At 43.4% G+C, this 19277-nt stretch overlaps 1 protein-coding gene across 1 annotated transcript in view; it reads left to right on the top strand.

Annotated features, from left to right (window-relative positions):
- The first annotated feature begins 7889 nt into the window (after positions 1–7889).
- Positions 7890–19277, top strand: part of LOC138372432 (uncharacterized) — a 107686-nt gene continuing 96298 nt past the window's right edge. The window contains exon 1 of the mRNA XM_069337917.1: positions 7890–8112. The gene's annotated coding sequence lies outside the window, so the exon portion shown is untranslated. The remainder of the gene's footprint in view (positions 8113–19277) is intronic.

The following is a 19277-nucleotide window of genomic DNA, read 5'->3' on the forward strand; positions in this document are numbered from 1 at the left end:
GCCAGGAAAAACACTAAAGACTAAAACTTAATACTAATTGAGATTAAAGTATAAATTGTGTTGAGAAAAAATAAGAAAAAAATGAAAAAGGGGGGGGGGGGGGAAACATGGCAGAAAAACAAAAACAAAAGAACAATTTGGTCAACAAACAGCATTGTTTAAAATCGTAGACATGGGTTGACATTTAGGGGTGAGGTAGGTGTGACGGAGTTCCCCCCCTTATAATTCTCCCACGCCTGCAGTAAGAGTCATGTCTGCTTTTCCCAAGCGTTCTCTACGTTGCAGGCTACAATTTGATATATGGGAGAGAGTGGAGTGTTCTCGGAGAGCCGAGAAATTTGTGAAATAGTAATATTTTGGCCTGTGGTTTAGGCCCTTTAGGGAGCCAAGATGGCGCTTACCTCCCTGATCTCCCGCCAAAACCGTGTGACGTCAGTGGCACCGGATTGGTCACCGACAGCAATGTGGCACCGGGAGCCAATGATAACTTCCCATAGCGAAAGTGACGTCACGAAGGAAGGGGGTCCGGCCAGCGCGCCGGGCTGGCGCCAGCAGTCAGACACTACACGTCATAGAGGTCGGACGTGCGACGAGTGGTCCTGTCTGTCGGACAGCTGTTTCCCACTACCGTGGATTTACGCGTCACCTGAAGTCCGCCAGTACTCTGAGAAGTCTTCCCTAGTTCATGTGTTGAACCAGAAGAGGGAATTGACGGTTATTTGAGCAACAAGTGCTCCAGTCAGGTACTGTGCCAGTAGCAGTGAAGCCGTGCAGTGACGTATGTGGCGTCTGTGGCAATTCACCAGTTCGTGACAGCGTAGTGGCTGACAGAGCCACTGGGTAGCTGAGGAAGAGAGGACTATTTGGGGAAACTGAACGACTGTAGCTGAGACGTAGGCGACAGCCGTTGCTGGGAGAAGACGACGGCCAGGAGACCGACTCCAACCTCCAAGAAGTTAAGAAGGAGGACGGACCTGCAGTGAGGAGGCACGGAGACGACGCGCTAAACGGTGGGACGACGAGAGGCTCTGGTAGGACACGACGACGTGTAGTGTGGGGGCGTGCCCGACACGAGGACCAGGAGCTACATCTCGACTCTCATCGGAGGATAGGGTGAAGTAGGTGGTTCTAGTTCCCTCCCCATTCCCCTTTAGTTAGCTATATTATTTGGCTATATTATCTAGCCTGAAGATTTTATATGTCGTGAGCAAGTCTCACCTATGTCACGGTAAAGCACCAGGGTGCTAGACAGTACTATCAAGAGTACTTGTATTATTTATGTTGATTATTGGTGTGTACAGGCACCAGGAACCAGTGATAAATTTACTGTGTTGTGTATATCTTTCTATAGATTTTGATATGAACATATAGTGGTAAATTATATATAAGATTATGCCAGTATTTGGAGGTTAGGCTATGTGCCCAGAAACTATTTATTTTCCATGTATTGATGATTGATTTATATACCATATATATGTCTATGTTCATTCAGTGAATAATCGTTTGTGAGTACAGTGAATTATTGCGTTATCGCCAACGAGAGAAAATACTGAAAACTCCAGTGTTAATAGTTCATAATATATTGTTGAGTGAATAACAATGTGAAGCCATTACAGTGAATCATTATAGCATTGATTGTAGAAAAGACTGTTTGAGCCTGAGTACAGTGTAACTGAGTAATACGGTTTATTTGTGCCAATATCGAGTGTGCGAGTTTCTAGTAATATTGGAAAATTTAAAGGAACAGCGCGCGTGAATCTAGAAAACAAGCAAAGTTCGCGCGGAGAGGCCATTGCGATCAGCTGTTCTTGACACTTGATGAGGAGGGGGAGAGTGTTGCCCTCTAGTGATCGCATAATATCCGTGGGAATTACCGGCCGAGTCAGGATCAGCTGATTTATGATTATTGTGTGGCCTTGTGACATCTTTCATACATTTTAAGTAAAATACAAAACTCTCTTTGTGTTTTTATCATCCCCTCCATTGATCTTGTGGCTATACTATACCTGTAAGCATAGAGTGATAACAATAAGTACCTGCCTGATTCCTGATCTTTGAGTGTGACCTTGCCAAGGCTACCACTGAATACACCAGTCCACTGAGGGTGTTACTGGCCACCTTAAACACCAGTTGGCGATCTTGTGTTTAACCGTAGAGCCCTATTGTTGGGGAGGGCACACGACAGTCGATGTGATCGAGTCGTGTTCTCACTCTTTCTTAATAAGAGGCCGTTAAGATTGACTGGGAGACTCTCCTGGCGTGCAGTGGCGCCGTGAGGATCGAGGGAAGACCCGCAGGGCTACGGTGAGTTACCTTGAGCATAACTATTGCTTACCCCAGAGTAAGGGTAGAGAATAATAGAGAGGTGAAACCCCCAACATAGGTTACAGGGAGTTAATTAGGTGGTACTTAGTTTTTATCTTAAACTGGTTGGGAGAGGTACAGTCTTTAACATGGTTGGGAAGGTCATTCCACATTCGAGGTCCCTTGATTTGTAGAGCATTTCTAGTTTGACTAAGTCGTACTCTTGGAATATCAAATAGGTATTTGTTTCTGGTGTGGTGCTCATGGGATCTGTTACAACTTTCTAGGAAGCTTTTAAGGTTAGGATTGACATTACAGTTCAGCATTTTATATATATAAAATACACATGAGAGAATGTGCAGTGACTTAATATCTAACATATTCAGAGATTTGAGTAGGGGTACCGAGTGATGTCTGGAGCCAGAGTTAGATATTGTACTAATAGCAGCTTTGGGTTGAGTAATTAGAGGACGTAAATGATTTTGGGTAGTAGAACCCTAAGCACAAATACCATAGCTGAGATAAGGATAGATGAGAGAGTGATAGAGTGTCACAAGGGCAGGGCGAGGTACATAATATCTGATCTTAGAAAGAATGCCAACAATTTTTGAAACTTTTTTGGGATATATTTAGAATGTGTCCCTGGAAATTCAGCTTGCGGACAATGAGAACGCCAAGGAATTTGCCATCTACTTTGTTACAAATTTGGGTATTGTTATTCCTGAGATTTATTTGATTTGAGGATTTATTGCCAAACAAAATATAGAAAGTTTTGTCAATATTGAGGGTGAGTTTGTTGGCAGTTAGCCAGTGATGGACTTTATTTAGTTCAGTATTCACTGTGACATTTAGAGCAAGGGGGTCAGGACTGTCGTAAATGAAGGTCGTGTCGTCAGCAAATAGAATTGGTTTGAGGTGTTGGGAGGCATTTGGAAGGTCATTAATGTAGATGAGAAAGAGGAGAGGGCCAAGTATGCTGCCCTGAGGAACACCAATGTTGATGGGTAGGGTGGGAGAAATTGTATTATTCACAGAAACATATTGGAGCCTGTCAGTAAGGTAGGACTCGAGGTATTGTAGGGAGTGTCCTCTGACTCCATAATGTTGTAATATAAGAAGAAGGTTTTGGTGGTTGACAGTATCTAAAGCCTTACGCAGGTCCACAAATAACCCAACAGCGAATTAACTCATTTTTATAAAGAGCTGCATGTATCAAGTTAATCATACTAATAAGCGCATCATTAGTGCTTTTTACGGGTCTGAAGCCATACTGGCAAGAGCTAAGTATACTGTGTTTGGCTAGATAAGAGTAAAGGTGCTTGTAGATAAGTTTTTCAAATATTTTGGACAAGTTTGGCAGAATTGATATAGGTCTGAAGTTGTTAACATCAGTGGGATCACCACATTTGTGGACAGGGGTTACTCTTGCTTTTTTAGAATTTCTGGAAAGGTTTGGAGTTCAAGTGACTTGTTGAAGAGCAATGCAATAGCAGGAGCTAAAGATCTGGAGGCTTTTCTGTAAATTAAAGTTGGTATCTCCTCAAGGGCGCCAGACTTGGTTTTAAGGTTAAGGATTTAAGTCAGTAACATCAGTGGAATTAGTAGGCATTAGGTACAGAGACTGTGGATAGTTACCTGTAAGATTGTCCTGAATATTAGTACTGAACTGTACTAATTTGGACTTAACTCGACTGGACTTAAAGACTGTACCTCTCCCAACCAGTTTAAGATAAAAACAAAGTACTGCCTTATTAACTCCATGTAACCTACCTCACCCCCAAAATGTCAACCCATGTCTACTACTTGAAACAATGCTGTTTGTTGACCAAATTGTATTTTTTCTTTTTTTTCTTCCAAGTTTACCCCCCCCCCCTTTTTCATTTTTTCTTATTTTTTCTCAACACAATTTATACTTTAATCTAAATTAGTATTAAGTTTTAGTCTTAGTGTTTTTCCTGCCCCGAAACGCTTTGTGTAATAGTGGCTTTAGGCATTGTATGTACTAGCTCTATCTATAAATCTATAAATTTTTGTATCTCACCTTGCATGTATGTACTCTACCTGAATAAATATTTGTATTTGTATTTGGAAGATGGAATATCATTTGCAAGGGATGACCCAATGGAAGAGAAGAACCTATTGAACTCAAGAGCAGTGTCAGAGGCTGAAAGCAGACCATCAATATTTGACAGGAATATTGGTTTGTTATTTAAAATCTTCTTTGACCCCAATATTTGTGAAATTGTGCTCCATGTTTTCTTAATGTTTCCCTTTGTGTGGGTAAATTTATCTTCGTAGTATTTAATTTTGGCTCCCCTAATTATTTTAGATAGCAATGATGAGTAATTCTTTGAAAATTCTTTGGAAACGATTCCTAACCTATACTTCTCAAGGCCATGTTTTTTTTAATGGATTTAAGTATCCCCTTTGTAAGCCAGGGATTATTTAGCCTTTTAGTTGTGACTTGTTTCGTTAGCATAGGACAGTGGGTGTTATAAAGGCTGAGAGTTTTTTGAAGAAAAGATTGCACTGCTAGGTTCTAGTAGGTCTAGTGATTAAGGGTATGAGGAAGCAGGAATTCATACAGTTGAGGAAGCTGGCAGCAGTAGGATGCTCAGGCTCACAGAGGTCAATATTAAAGTCCCCTGCGATAATTAGATGGTTTTTGTTCAGTCTGTTATCTAGTATTAGATTTCTAAGGTTAGAGTTGAATTCGGACACATCAGTGTTAGGAATTCTATAGACTGCTCCCACAGACAGGACAGACTCAGCACCCTTGACTCTGAAACTAGCAGAGATATACTCCCCACAGTAGTCTCTAGTTCTAATTACTTTTAAGGATGTTAGTTCTTGGTGGTAGTAAAGAGCAGTACCACCACCTCTCTGAATTGGTCGACAGTTGTGAATTGCTGAGTAGTTAGGCATATTAAAGAGTTGAGTAGTATCCTCTTTTAACCACGTTTCAGTAAGTATAATAAAAGAGAATTTGTTGTCAATAGTTTCAATCAAGGCACTAACATCATCGAAGTGTTTGCTAAGTGATCTTACATTCAAGTTAATTACAGAGATATTGTGATTATGTGTTAATACATTGTTTACATCATGTGCTGTAAAATATTAGCAATTTTGATCATTAAAGTGATGATTGTCAAAGATAGTGGATAAGAGGTTTAGTTCTGGGTCTATACTTGTTTGCATAAGAAGGCTGGTTGCAGGAAAACAAGGCAAGAATGGCAATTACAAAACAAAATTTTGATATAAAAGGGGGAAAATTAAAATATAAACAAGACCTATACAAGACAAACACAAAATGAACAAAAAGAAAATGAAGTAGATTGCTTACAAGTACTCTCAGGTACACTGTAAGTAATAATTTGCATTTTGAGACACAGACAAAGCCAGGGGTACAATGGAGTAAGGGAGTATGGCGAGGCTAGGCAACCTAGGTAATAAATGAAAGCAAAGAAAAAAGTTGAATAATAAACATAGGCAAGTTTAATCTAATGATTATTAACTATAAATAGTTTAGTTTTGATCCTATAATTAATAAGAACTAAAGATATATTAATGCACTCAATTAATTAAGTCCAATAAATGACTAATATACATTAAATTAAAATTTACTTTAAAAAAGTGTAACAAAGAGACCTAGGATACGTAGCCCGCACTAGGTGACAAGGGGGTTAATTATGTTGACTCAATGAGAGGGATAATAAGGTGAGACAAACCCCATTTGGAGAGGAAAGTGTTGAGGTTATCCTCATTAGCAATTGTAAACATTTTACCTCCTGAGGTCTTTCTCACTTTAATCACGCCATCTCTAACGAAGCACTGATGAATCGCAGCTGGGTTTTGATGACGGATTTGACGCAGGCGGTGGAGGAGTTGCTGTCTTTTTCTAGTCTTTTTTTCTAGTTTTTTCTAGTTTTTTCTAGTTTTTTTCTAGCTATACCTAATAAATTCCCTGTAACCTACCTTACCCCTCTATTGTCAACCAATGTCTGTTTTTTAAAGAGCGCTGTTTGTCGACAGAATTGTTTTTGTGCTGATTTTTTAAGCTATGTTTTCATTCCATGTTGTCATTTTATTCTTTATGCTCAATTAGTATTAAGCTTTAGTCATTTAAGTTTTTCTTGTCCGAAACGCTTTGCGTAATAGTGGCTTTAGGCATTGTATGTACTAGCCCTATCTATAAATCCATCACTCTTTGTAAAATCTCTTGTATGTATGTACCTTACCTAAATAAACATTTGATTTGATTTGATTTGATTTGAGTCAAGCACTCGTTCATGTAGATTCCCTTTCGTTGGGATGCAGCTGTCCGGACAAGATGTGATTTTATGGACTGGGAAGCTAGCTTGAGGCGAATTTTTCGCTGGTTTAGACCTGAAGGATTCCTTTTGCCTACTCTGTAGGCAGCAATAATGTCAGTTTTATTTAGAGTGACACGCAATTCGTCTTTTATGAGAGCATGAACTATTTCAATACACTTTTCACCTTCACGTTCCACAGGAATATTTTGGGACGACACAATAACATAGTCAAGCAACTTTTGCTGGTCCTGTTCATCCTGGGAGATGGAATGTTGGGCAGATGACACATTTGCAGATGACACAAAGATCTATGATAAAGAAGGAAGTGAAAGTGATACTGAGACCTTACAAAGAGATCTACATGAACTCCACCAATGGTCAGATGACTGGCAAATGCTCTTTAATGTCGATAAATGCAAGACCTTGCCTGTAGGGCATAACATTCCACGTCACAACTACCAAATTGCCAGCTTTACCTTACAACAGATAGATGAAGAATGCGACATTGGAATCAGAATCCATCATTCACTAAAAGTTGCACAACAAGTGGGAGCGCCAGTAAAAAAAGCGAACCAAACCTTGGGAATAATCAAGCGTGCCTTTACCTTCAAGGAAACTAAAGTAGTCCTTCAATTGTATAAGTCTCTGGTGCGCCTCCGCCTGGATTATTGCATACAGGCATTGAGACCTTATCTTCAGAAAGACATAGCTGCTCTGGAGAAGATGCAACACCGGGCAACAAAAATCATACCAGAGCTTAGTCATCTCTCGTATCAGGAAGGGTTGAGGGCCACTGGCCAAACAACACAGCAAACCAGGCATGACAGGGCGGAGCTCATCGAAACACTTAAAATACTCAACAATTTGGACGATGTTGATCCGGACACTTTCTTCAAAAGGTCAGATGTAACACGAACGAGGAGCAACGGGTTCAAGCTCAACAAGCCACAATGTAGGACAGAAAACAGGAGAGGCTTTTTCACCCGTATGGTGGTAAACCCGTGGAACAGCCTACTCGCCAAAAAGTAGGTAAGGTAAACGCCAAAACTCTACTGGGTTTTAAAATACAGATAGAAAAGATCGTCCAGGCAAATGGGTAGGACCTTTGACAAGCCGCCAACTTCCTGTCCTCGTTGAGGCCACCAATATTAGTGTCTCAAGTAAATTAAACGTCGACAAAGATCAGTAACCAAAGAAAATGGGAAGAGCGACGTGGCGAGTAAGCGAGCGAGCGAGTGACGTCATCACAACAAAGGTTGCTATAGACGTTTCCACGACTCGTGAAGTTCGCCTGTCTTAAAGACCTGTGTCCACAATACCCGCCAAATTGTCCCTCCCACAGTACTCTCAGGACACTTATGGCAGTGTAAGTGTGTGGTGAGGCCACACCACTGAAGACATTGAGGATATACCACGAGGGAGAGACAAAACTGTTGAAGGAAAGAGTTGCTGGCGCCACCTGACCACCTTGTTCCTCGCACTCTCATCATCCTCCGTAAGTACTTGAGTGCATTACCTGGTTGATGGGGTTCTGGGAGTTCTTCTACCTCCCAAGCCCGGCCCGAGGAAAGGCTCGACTTGTGAGAGTTTGGTCCACCAGGCTATTGCTTGGAGCGGCCCGCAGGGCCACATACCCACCACAGCCTGGCTGATCCGGAACTTCTCTTAGAAAACAGTCCAGTTTTCTCTTGAAGATGTCCACGGTTGTTCCGGCAATATTTCTTATAGTCACTGGGAGAACGTTGAACAACCGTGGACCTCTGATGTTTATACAGCGAAGAGTTAGGGGTGACATGATAGAGGTTTACAAGTGGATGAATGGACACAACAAAGGGGATATTAATAGGGTATGAAAAGTATCAGCACAAGACAGAACACGAAACAATGGGTATAAATTGGATAAATTTAGATTTAGGAAAGACTTGGGTAAATACTGGTTCGGTAACAGGGTTGTTGATTTGTGGAACCAATTACCGCGTAACGTGGTGGAGGTGGGGTCCCACGATTGTTTCAAGCGCGGGTTGGACATGTAAATGAGTGGGATTGGGTGGTTATAGATAGGAGCTGCCTCGTATGGGCCAATAGGCAGTCTGCAGTTGCCTTTGCTCTTATGTTCTTATGTTCTCTGATTGTGCCTATGGCACCTCTGCTCTTCACTGGTTCAATCCTGCATTTTCTTCCATATCATTCACTCCAGTACATTGTTATTTTACTGTGTAGATTTGGGACCTGGCCCTCCAGTATTTTCCAGGTGTATATTATTTGGTATCTCTCGTCTCCTTTCTAGAGAGTACATTCGGAGAGCTTTGAGACGATCCCAATAATTTAGGTGTTTTATCTCAACGATGCGTGCCGTATATGTTCTCTGTATTCCCTCTATTTCAGCAATCTCTCCTGCTCTGAAGAGGGGAAGTGAGTACTGAGCTTTCTGCTCCAACATTGTCTTACACCCCCAACATACAATTGTTAATAATAAAAATAATAAAAATTTATTTAAGAAAAGTACATACTGTACATAGTTGCAGAGTTACAGTACAAACATTCTGTTTGATTTAAAGATAGAGGTAGTACATACAATACCTAAAGCCACTAGTACGCATAGCATTTCGGGCAAGGTGAGGTGGGGGAAAAAAACACTTAGACTAAAACTTAATAGTAATTAAGCTTAAAGTATAATTGCATTGAAAGAAAAAAATAAAAATAATAAAAGATGAAAAAAGGGGGGGACATGGTAGAAAATAGTCAATATACAAGTTGGTCAACAAACAGCATTTTTTTTTCTTCAACAAAAATGTTGGGGTATGGAAATAGGACTATGGAATTGTTGGAGGTGTAGATGTAGGCCAATAGAATTGTTGGGGTAAATTATATGCCAATGGCATTGTTGGGGTGTGGACATTGGCCTATCGAATAATGACAACTTTTATAATAATAATAATAATAATGAGAAATTCCACTGGGACTGTGTGGTGTTGCAAACCCATGACCAAGGCATTGCCAGCTGCATACTCTACCACTGTACCACCACTGACTTTCTTACAATCGGATTTCTACTAATATCACAGGAAGTCTGTGATATCCTGATATCACAGTCCTGAAGCCAGTCCAAGTTTTATGTAAGACCCCCAAGCACTCAGGTGAAGGATAAAGTACTGTAGTTCAACATTGTATGCACAACTTCAGATACACAGAAAGTAGCACTAAGGAGATATACATCAATGAACAATCCACTGAGGCTGTGAGGTAATGCAAACATTGCAGGTTCGCATCGCCTCACAGCCCGCGTGAATTTTCTCATTGATGTATATCACTTTAGTGTTATTTTCTGTGTAAATATTAATAATAATAATATTATTTATTCAAAAGATTGTGTGTACAAAGAACATAAGAATATTGTTCAACTGAAGGGACAGAAGTTACACATACTAATGAAGCCACAATTACGCAAAGCGTTTCGGGCAAAATTAATAATAATATAGAAATTTTTTAATTAAAGTTGTGACGGGATAAAACACTTAATACTATTAGAGAAGTAAGCTAACAAAATGAGAATGTTCAAGGAAAATAAAAAATTAATACGAAGAAGGTGATACTTAAGGATGACAAGCATAGACTGTTACATTATGGAGTCAGTAGTTCTAGCAACAGTACAGTAGTTTATTTACATTAATTATAGAATGGAAATACAAGGTGTAATTTAGAAAAGCAAGTGAACTATTCCTCATAACATTTTCTTTGAACATATCAGAACATAGAGTAACATACTATAATTTAAGGTTAATTTGGCCAACAGTTTCAAATAACCAAGATCATAAAGGACACGAGTAAACACTTTATCAAAGAAATGCATGAAATTAGATGACATTAAATGTAGACAGTAAATGTAGAAATTAAATGTGTGTCCTCGCTTGAATGAACTATATGGGGCATAGCCGATTCATTCCAGTGTGGAATTCATTCCATCCGTTCGGCCCCCAGCAACTCCCTTCCCCCCCCGAAAAAAATAAATAAAAAATACAATCACATTAATGCATATGCCAGTCCACATTTGCCTTATGAAAAATTTAAATAATAAAGAATTTGTATTGCAATGAAATACATTGATATGGCATGCTACAGTACTGTACTTACCCTACCAGTTGAGTTTTGTAGTGCAAACTTTGTTAGCCTTAATATCCTGAGAGTGCCACACACATGAATATAAATTGTTTAAAGAACAGTAACTTTTCTAACAAATGTACATTATACACTACAGTCTGTACATAAAGTACAGACCTAGAATCACACTACTGCAGTACACTTATATCATATAAACTACACTTTGTACATTTAATGTCATTAGAACTGTGCTGTACAGCTCAATTGGTACTCCCAGGTAAGTTATGGCTAGTGCTGGGTGCTGGTCTAGTGGGCTGGGCATCCTCAGAAGGTGAGTCCTTGCTAGTGCTGGGTGCTGGTCCAGTTGCCTGGGCATCCTTAGAAGGTGAGTTCTTGCTAGTGCTGGGTGCTGGTCCACTTGCCTGTACATCCTTAGAAGGTGTGTCCTTGCTAGTGCTGGGTGCTGGTCCAGTTGCCTGGGCATCCTTAGAAGGTGAGTTCTTGCTAGTGCTGGGTGCTGGTCCAGTTGCCTGGACATCCTTGGAAGGTGAGTCCTTGCTAGTGCTGGGTGCTGGTCCAGTTGCCTGAGCATCCTTGGAAGGTGAGTCCTTGCTAGTGCTGGGTGCTGGTCCAGTTGCCTGGGCATCCTTAGAAGGTGAGTTCTTGCTAGTGCTGGGTGCTGGTCCAGTTGCCTGGACATCCTTGGAAGGTGAGTCCTTGCTAGTGCTGGGTGCTGGTCCAGTTGCCTGGACATCCTTGGAAGGTGAGTCCTTGCTAGTGCTGGGTGCTGGTCCAGTTGCCTGAGCATCCTTGGAAGGTGAGTCCTTGCTAGTGCTGGGTGCTGGTCCAGTTGCCTGAGCATCCTTGGAAGGTGAGTCCTTGCTAGTGCTGGGTGCTGGTCCAGTTGCCTGGGCATCCTTAGAAGGTGAGTTCTTGCTAGTGCTGGGTGCTGGTCCAGTTGCCTGGGCATCCTTAGAAGGTGAGTTCTTGCTAGTGCTGGGTGCTGGTCCACTTGCCTGTACATCCTTAGAAGGTGTGTCCTTGCTAGTGCTGGGTGCTGGTCCAGTTGCCTGGGCATCCTTAGAAGGTGAGTTCTTGCTAGTGCTGGGTGCTGGTCCAGTTGCCTGGACATCCTTGGAAGGTGAGTCCTTGCTAGTGCTGGGTGCTGGTCCAGTTGCCTGAGCATCCTTGGAAGGTGAGTCCTTGCTAGTGCTGGGTGCTGGTCCAGTTGCCTGGGCATCCTTAGAAGGTGAGTTCTTGCTAGTGCTGGGTGCTGGTCCAGTTGCCTGGACATCCTTGGAAGGTGAGTCCTTGCTAGTGCTGGGTGCTGGTCCAGTTGCCTGAGCATCAGCAGAAGGTGTGTCTTTGCTAGTGCTGGGTGCTGGTCCAGTTGCCTGGGCATCAGCAGAAGGTGTGTCCTTGCTAGTGCTGGGTGCTGGTCCAGTTGCCTGAGCATCAGCAGAAGGTGAGTCCTTGCTAGTGCTGGGTGCTGGTCCAGTTGCCTGGACATCCTTAGAAGGTGAGTCCTTGCTAGTGCTGGGTGCTGGTCCAGTTGCCTGAGCATCAGCAGAAGGTGTGTCTTTGCTAGTGCTGGGTGCTGGTCCAGTTGCCTGGGCATCAGCAGAAGGTGTGTCCTTGCTAGTGCTGGGTGCTAGTCCAGTTGCCTGGGCATCAGCAGAAGGTGAGTCCTTGCTAGTGCTGGGTGCTAGTCCAGTTGCCTGGGCATCAGCAGAAGGTGAGTCCTTGCTAGTGCTGGGTGCTGGTCCAGTTGCCTGAGCATCAGCAGAAGGTGTGTCTTTGCTAGTGCTGGGTGCTGGTCCAGTTGCCTGAGCATCAGCAGAAGGTGTGTCTTTGCTAGTGCTGGGTGCTGGTCCAGTTGCCTGAGCATCAGCAGAAGGTGTGTCCTTGCTAGTGCTGGGTGCTGGTCCAGTTGCCTGAGCATCAGCAGAAGGTGTGTCCTTGCTAGTGCTGGGTGCTGGTCCAGTGGCCTGGGCATCAGCAGAAGGTGAGTCCTTGCTAGTGCTGGGTGCTGGTCCAGTTGCCTGGGCATCCTCGGAAGGTGAGTCTTTGCTATTGCTGGGTGCTGGTCCTGTAGGCCTACTGTGAAATCGTACCAAAAACTTTGGAATCTTAGATTGTTTCTTTGTCGTATGCTTCATTATAATATCTTTCATGTCCTTTAGGTGCAGGTAATAATCTGTCAGCTCTTCATTATCAGTTACAATAACCAAATCAAGCAGATCATTAACCTTTTGCAATGATGCAGCATATGGAATAGGTAACACACTATCATCTTCCTCTTCCACATCCTCATCATTATTACCAGCAACAGACTAGATAATCTCATCATCAGTTAATTCACCATAACCTGGATCATCAGCATCATTATCTAACCACTCATTCACATCAGAAAGTTGCAAATCTTCCTCACATGCATCTCTGAATGTCTCAAAAATCGCATTATCAAAGCCCTCAAAATCATAGTAAGCGTTGTCTTCATTCTAACCAGGTACCGGACTCAGAATTTTATTCCATGCATTCTTTAATGTGGTGACCTTTAACTCGCTCCATTCTTTGGCCTAGTTGTAAATTGCATCTTTAATTGAATATTTCTTGAAGTTTTCTAATGTTCTACTAGCCTTTGTATGAACAAATCCACAAGGGCTGTGACGAGGATTCGAACTTGCGTCCGAGAGCGTACTTTGTATCCTTATTAGTCACTGTGTTGCTCGGGCTCCAAATATGGATACCCCCTGTGTGCAGGAAATAAATTCTTGGCAAAATTTTTTTTCTCTTCTAATGTTAAAATAAAGTTTCTGATCACGGGAAACTAAAAAATAAATATTGTATGTAATTACCTAAGTGTAATTACTTAAGTGTAGTTACAGGATGAGAACTATGCTCGTGGTGTCCCGTCTTCCCAGCACTCTTTGGCATATAACGCTTTGAAACTACTGACGGTCTTGGCCTCCACCACCTTCTCCCCTAACTTGTTCCAACCGTCTACCACTCTGTTTGCAAAAGTGAATTTTCTTATATTTCTTTGGCATCTGTGTTTAGCTAGTTTATATCTATGACCTCTTGTTCTTAAAGTTCCAGGTCTCAGGAAATCTTCCCTATCGATTTTATCAATTCCTGTTACTATTTTGTATGTAGTGATCATATCACCTCTTTTTCTTCTGTCTTCTAGTTTTGGCATATTTAATGCCTAAACTCTCCTCGTAGCTCTTGCCCTTCAGTTCTGGGAGCCACTTAGTAGCATGTCTTTGCACCTTTTCCAGTTTGTTGATGTGCTCCTTAAGATATGGGCACCACACAACTGCTGCATATTCTAGCTTTGGCCTAACAAAAGTTGTGAACAATTTCTTTAGTATATCGCCATCCATGTATTTAAAAGCAATTCTGAAGTTAGAAAGCGTGGCATAGGCCCCTCGCGCAATATTTTTTATGTGATCCTCAGGTGATAGTTTTCTATCTAGAACCACCCCTAGATCTCTTTCTTTATCAGAATTCTTTAAAGATTTCTCACATAATATATAGGTTGTGTGGGGTCTATGTTCTCCTATTCCACATTCCATAACATGGCATTTATTAACATTAAATTCCATTTACCAAGTAGCGTTCCATGTACTTATTTTGTCCAGGTCTTCTTGAAGGGCATGACAATCATCTAAGTTTCTTATCATTCCTATTATCTTAGCATCATCAGCAAACATGTTCATATAATTCTGTATACCAACTGGTAGATCATTTATGTAGACAATAAACATCACTGGTGCAAGAACTGAACCCTGTGGTACTCCACTTGTGACATTTCTCCAGTCCGATACATTGCCTCTGATCATAGCCCTCATTTTTCTATCAGTCAGAAAATTTTTCATCCATGTTCGAAGCGTACCTGTCACTCCTCCAATATTTTCCAGTTTCCAGAACAACCTCTTATGTGGAACTCTGTCGAAAGCCTTTTTTAGGTCCAGATAGATGCAGTCAACCCAACCATCTCTTTCCTGCAATATCTCTGTTGCTCGATCATAGAAACTGAGTAAATTCGATACACAGGATCTTCCAGATCGAAAACCATACTGTCTATCTGATATTATATCATTTCTCTCCAGGTGTTCTACCCATTTAGATTTAATTATTTTTTCCAATATTTTGACTATTACACTTGTCAATGATACCGGTCTATAATTAAGGGGGTCTTCCCTGCTTCCACATTTGTAGATTGGAACTATGTTAGCCTTTTTCCACACATCAGCTACAACTCCTGTAAACAGGGATGCCTGAAAAATCAGTTGAAGAGGAATGCTGAGCTCAGGTGCACATTCTCATAGAACCCATGGTGAAACTCCATCTGGACCAACTGCTTTGTACTTATTTAGCTCCTTGAGCATTTTTTCCACTTCGTCTCTAGACACCTCTATGTGCTCTATGTTGTTCTCTGGAATTCTTATTGTATCTGGTTCCCTGAAGATTTCATTTTGTACAAACACACTTTGGAACTTTTTGTTTAATGTTTCACACATTTCCTTTTCATTTTTCGTGAATCTATTTATGAATTTATAGAATAGACCTGGTTCTGTTTTACATTTGTCTGCAATCCCTTTTTCAAAATTTCTTTCTGCCTCTCTCCTCACTGCCGTGTAGTTGTTTCTTGCATCTTTGTATCGCTGGTATGTTTGGGGGTTCGGCCTCTTCCTGTATTGATTCCATTTTTGTGTCTTTTGGTCTCTGGCCCTCTCACACTTTCTGTTGAACCAATCCTGTTTCCTAGTTCTGCTTCTCTGTTTTGGTATAAATTTTTTTGTGCCTTTATCATATATTTCACAAAACTTGACATACATCTCATTCACTTCCTTGCCTACCAACAAGTCTGTCCAATTATACTCACTAAAAAATTTTCTAATGTTGCCATAATGTCCTCTCCTAAAGTCAGGTTTTTCATTTGCATCGACCGTCATATTTTCTTCCAGATTATAACACATTGCATACTTTATTCCCAAAAAGACATGGTCACTTTTACCCAAGGGAGGAAGGTACTGAATGTCAAATATTTCTTCCTCCTTCCTGGTAAATATCAAATCTAGCATGGAGGGAACGTCCCCTTCCCTCATCCTCGTAGCTTGTTTAACTGACATACTTTAGCCGTGATGGAGCTGGGAAGTTGAGCAAATTTTGGGCACTGGGCGATGGAGCGCTCAGGGTTCATCGCTATGCTCAAAATTATGGGGCTTTTATATATATATATATATATATATATATATATATATATATATATATATATATATATATATATATATATTATATATATATATATATATATATATATATATATATATATATATATATATATATATTTATTTATTTATTTATTTATTTATTTATTTATTTATATACAAGAAGGTACATTGGGTTTGTGAGAATACATAGCATGGTATTTACAATCTTGTAAATAACGCTAATACGCACAGCGTTTCAGGCAGGTCCTTAATCTAACAGATAATTTTAAGTAGGTAAATTCTAGCAGAATTAATAAAATGATAACAGATACATTGCAAGAAAAAAATGAGATGAGAGAAATTAGTAGGTATATTAAAGCATATTGGTATATTAAAGCTCTGATTGCATTGACAGCTTGATTGGTAATTTAAACAAAGATTAATAGGCACGATACAGCAAATTGATAGCGCATATAAGAAGACAGCAATGATCACAATGGTAAAGTTGTTTGGATTGGGTACATCAAGATTGGGTAGCACTAGATACAGTGCAATTTTAAAGCAACAAGCTAGAAAACTATGAAGATGAAATTAGGTACTTTTCTGGGGGGAGCCCCGTCGGCTCCCCGGAGCTTTACCGGCTGATATGCTAATGTCAGACTTTGGCATCAGTCATGTGTATGGAGTTCTGTGGGCCTACCGGGGAACACAGTCAGAACCTGGCCCCCTCAGAGAAGCAAGGGGAGCAATGGCCTATAGAAACCCCCGTGTGGTTGGAAGCATTCTATGTCTGCCATCGACCGGGTCAAGCATCCAGAAAGGTAAGCATTCCAAAACAAACCCCTATTCTGGTGAAAATTGCTACGTAAGCCAAACTAGTGGATAGAACTCTTCAACAGAAAACAAGGAAACTAGTATGACGTCATACGTCACCGCGCCGCTGTCTGCGCAGCTCCCCCCTCCCCGGGAGGGGGAAGGGGGAGCCCCAGACCTCCCACGCCGGCTATCCACCCATCAGTTCTTCGGCTGATGCTATAGGCAATGGTTATGTGCTCCGGCTCCAGTGGTTGTTTCAGCACTGCACCTAGAGTGTGGTGTCTGTTTTCTAGGTGGTGCGTGAGCCGGGAGTGTTTCTTCAGTACTCGGGCTGCATGCGCCTAGGGATTCCTTCCCTAGGTGCCCTGTAAGTACTGCCCTTGGGGCTTGGGGCCACCTTCCACAAGTTCCTTGGGTGCCCCTGCCCCTGCTTGGCCGTTTACTGCTTGGTTTTCGGCCGCTCTTTGTGTGCTCGGGTGTTCTGTCTCCCTTGTTCGCCTTAGAGTAAGAGGCAGTGTTTGCACTGGTGGGGCGCAGGGTACTGTGCAGCTTGTCTTTACCAATCATAGCGGCCGGCTCTGTTCCGCTTGGGTACGCTGTCCTCTTGCGGGGTTTTCTTTTTCTTTTTGTTTATCTACCTGGTGGGGGGTCTGCCTTCGTTCTTGCCCCTTGTGTCCCTTGTGTTCTGAGTATTTTCTGGTGGTACCCCTGCTAGGTCCCCGTGAGTGTACACGTCCCGGGGGTTCAGCTCTTAGAAAGTTGTTTGGTAGCTTTGGGTGCCGGTTAGCAGTACCCTGCCTGGGATTACCTGAGCGCGAGTCCTCTTAAAGTAAACGCTCGGGACACTGGGAAACCCCTGGGGGCGCGCGGGTCCGATGGATGTGACCCCAGAGCCCCCCCCTCGCTTCCAGCGAGTTTGAGGGTTGCTCTCACCTTTTGTCTCTGGGTGACTCTCTGTTTTGCCTCCGTCTGCTGCCTGTGGGGTCGGTGACACCTTCGACCCGGAGTCCTGCGAGTTTGGTTGCTCGTTGGTGGCTCGGTTACCCAGTTGTGCTAACAAAGCGGGTGCGGGCAGCAGGGGCGTTGCACTTGAGCCTTGGTGGTGGCAACGTTCTCGTGGTTTCCTCCCCGGGAGCCCCGGGGCTGCCCCGTTGTAGTTCGTTTTGGGACTTGGGGGTGTTGGTTGCTTCGGTTCCATCCACGCCCTCTTGTCTTTCCCCTGGTTCACCCTTCCTGCCTGCATCCGGTTCCTTACCGTCTGTAGGTTCGGGGCGGGGTTTTTGGTGGTGTTGAGACTCGGGCAGTCTCAGGGAATTCCCCTTCCGGGGTAGTGACGGGGGCATTTGGGCCTGTTCCTCCAGCCGTGTTGTATGAGTCTGCCAGTGGGCTCCCTTCCTTAGTGTTTTCACGGCTGCCCCGGTTTTCTGGTACGGCCGGGGCTTTGGGGGAACGGCTCGGCCCCGGGGCCTGTCGTGTAGGTTCCCGGGGCTGGGGAGGGGCTGACTTGGGGGGGCCTTGGCCCCGTTAGACCCCGTGGGGTTTTTTATCCCCCTCTAGGCGGGGCTTGTGGTTACGCGGAGTGGGGTCTTTCCTCCCCACTCGCCGTACGTGCTGTTGGATGTCGGCCCCTTCCCGGGCTCGGTTCCTTGGCCTTTGAGTCGGTTGGTTCCGTCCTGTGGGTGGATGTTTCCTCCCCCCCCTTTTTGGGACGGTGTTTTTGTCATGTTTCCCCGTTCGATGGGGTTCTGCGTGACTTCTGATCTCGGGTGCGCCTGCGCCTTCGTGTGCCTTCGGGACTAGTGTTGGCTTCTGTGTTCTCGAGGGTACGGGAAGGTTTTTCGCTACTTCCCGCATTATTGGAACGTCTGTCGGCTCCTTGTACTTGTCGCCCTGTTGGGCTACTTGTCGCCGTGTTGGGCTACTTGTCGCCCGGTTGGGCTACTTGTCGCCCGGTTGGGCTACTTGTCGCCCGGTTGGGCTACTTGTCGCCCGGTTGGGCTCCTTTTTGGGCTCTTTGCTTCTTTGGCCGGTTTTCTTGTTCCTGCTTCCTCTTTTGGCTCCTTTTTCTCGTGCAGTAGTCCTGGCTGGCGCCTTCCCGCAGGGAGGGTGTGCGGTTCGGCCAGCGTGTTATGCGCATGCGCCGTGGAGTTTGTTTTGGTCTGGGCGGTGTTTCAGTGCTGGGGTTTTGCGCCCTTTTTTGCTACAGTGCTTCGCCTCTCGTTCTTCTCCCTGGCTGCGGTATGTGCCCCTTCGCGCCGGGGGTGTCCTGGTTCCCAGTTGTGGGGAGGACACCGCGGTTTTCCCTGTGTCTTGGGTGTGGACCGCCTCCGCCTCTCCGTTCTCCTGCGGGTCCGGCTCTGGCGTCTTCTCCTGGCGGTGCTCCCAAGTTCTTCTGGGCACGATTGAGTCGTGTCAAGTTCGTGCCACCATTCGCCAGGTGAGTTTCTGCGGTCTGGCGTCTTTTGGCCAGGCGCTGGATGCGGCGGTGTTTATATACCTGTCTTTCTTTAGGTATATTTTGTACGAC

This window comes from Procambarus clarkii, chromosome 38 (assembly GCF_040958095.1).
Source record: "Procambarus clarkii isolate CNS0578487 chromosome 38, FALCON_Pclarkii_2.0, whole genome shotgun sequence".
Classification (NCBI taxonomy): Eukaryota; Metazoa; Arthropoda; class Malacostraca; order Decapoda; family Cambaridae; genus Procambarus; species Procambarus clarkii.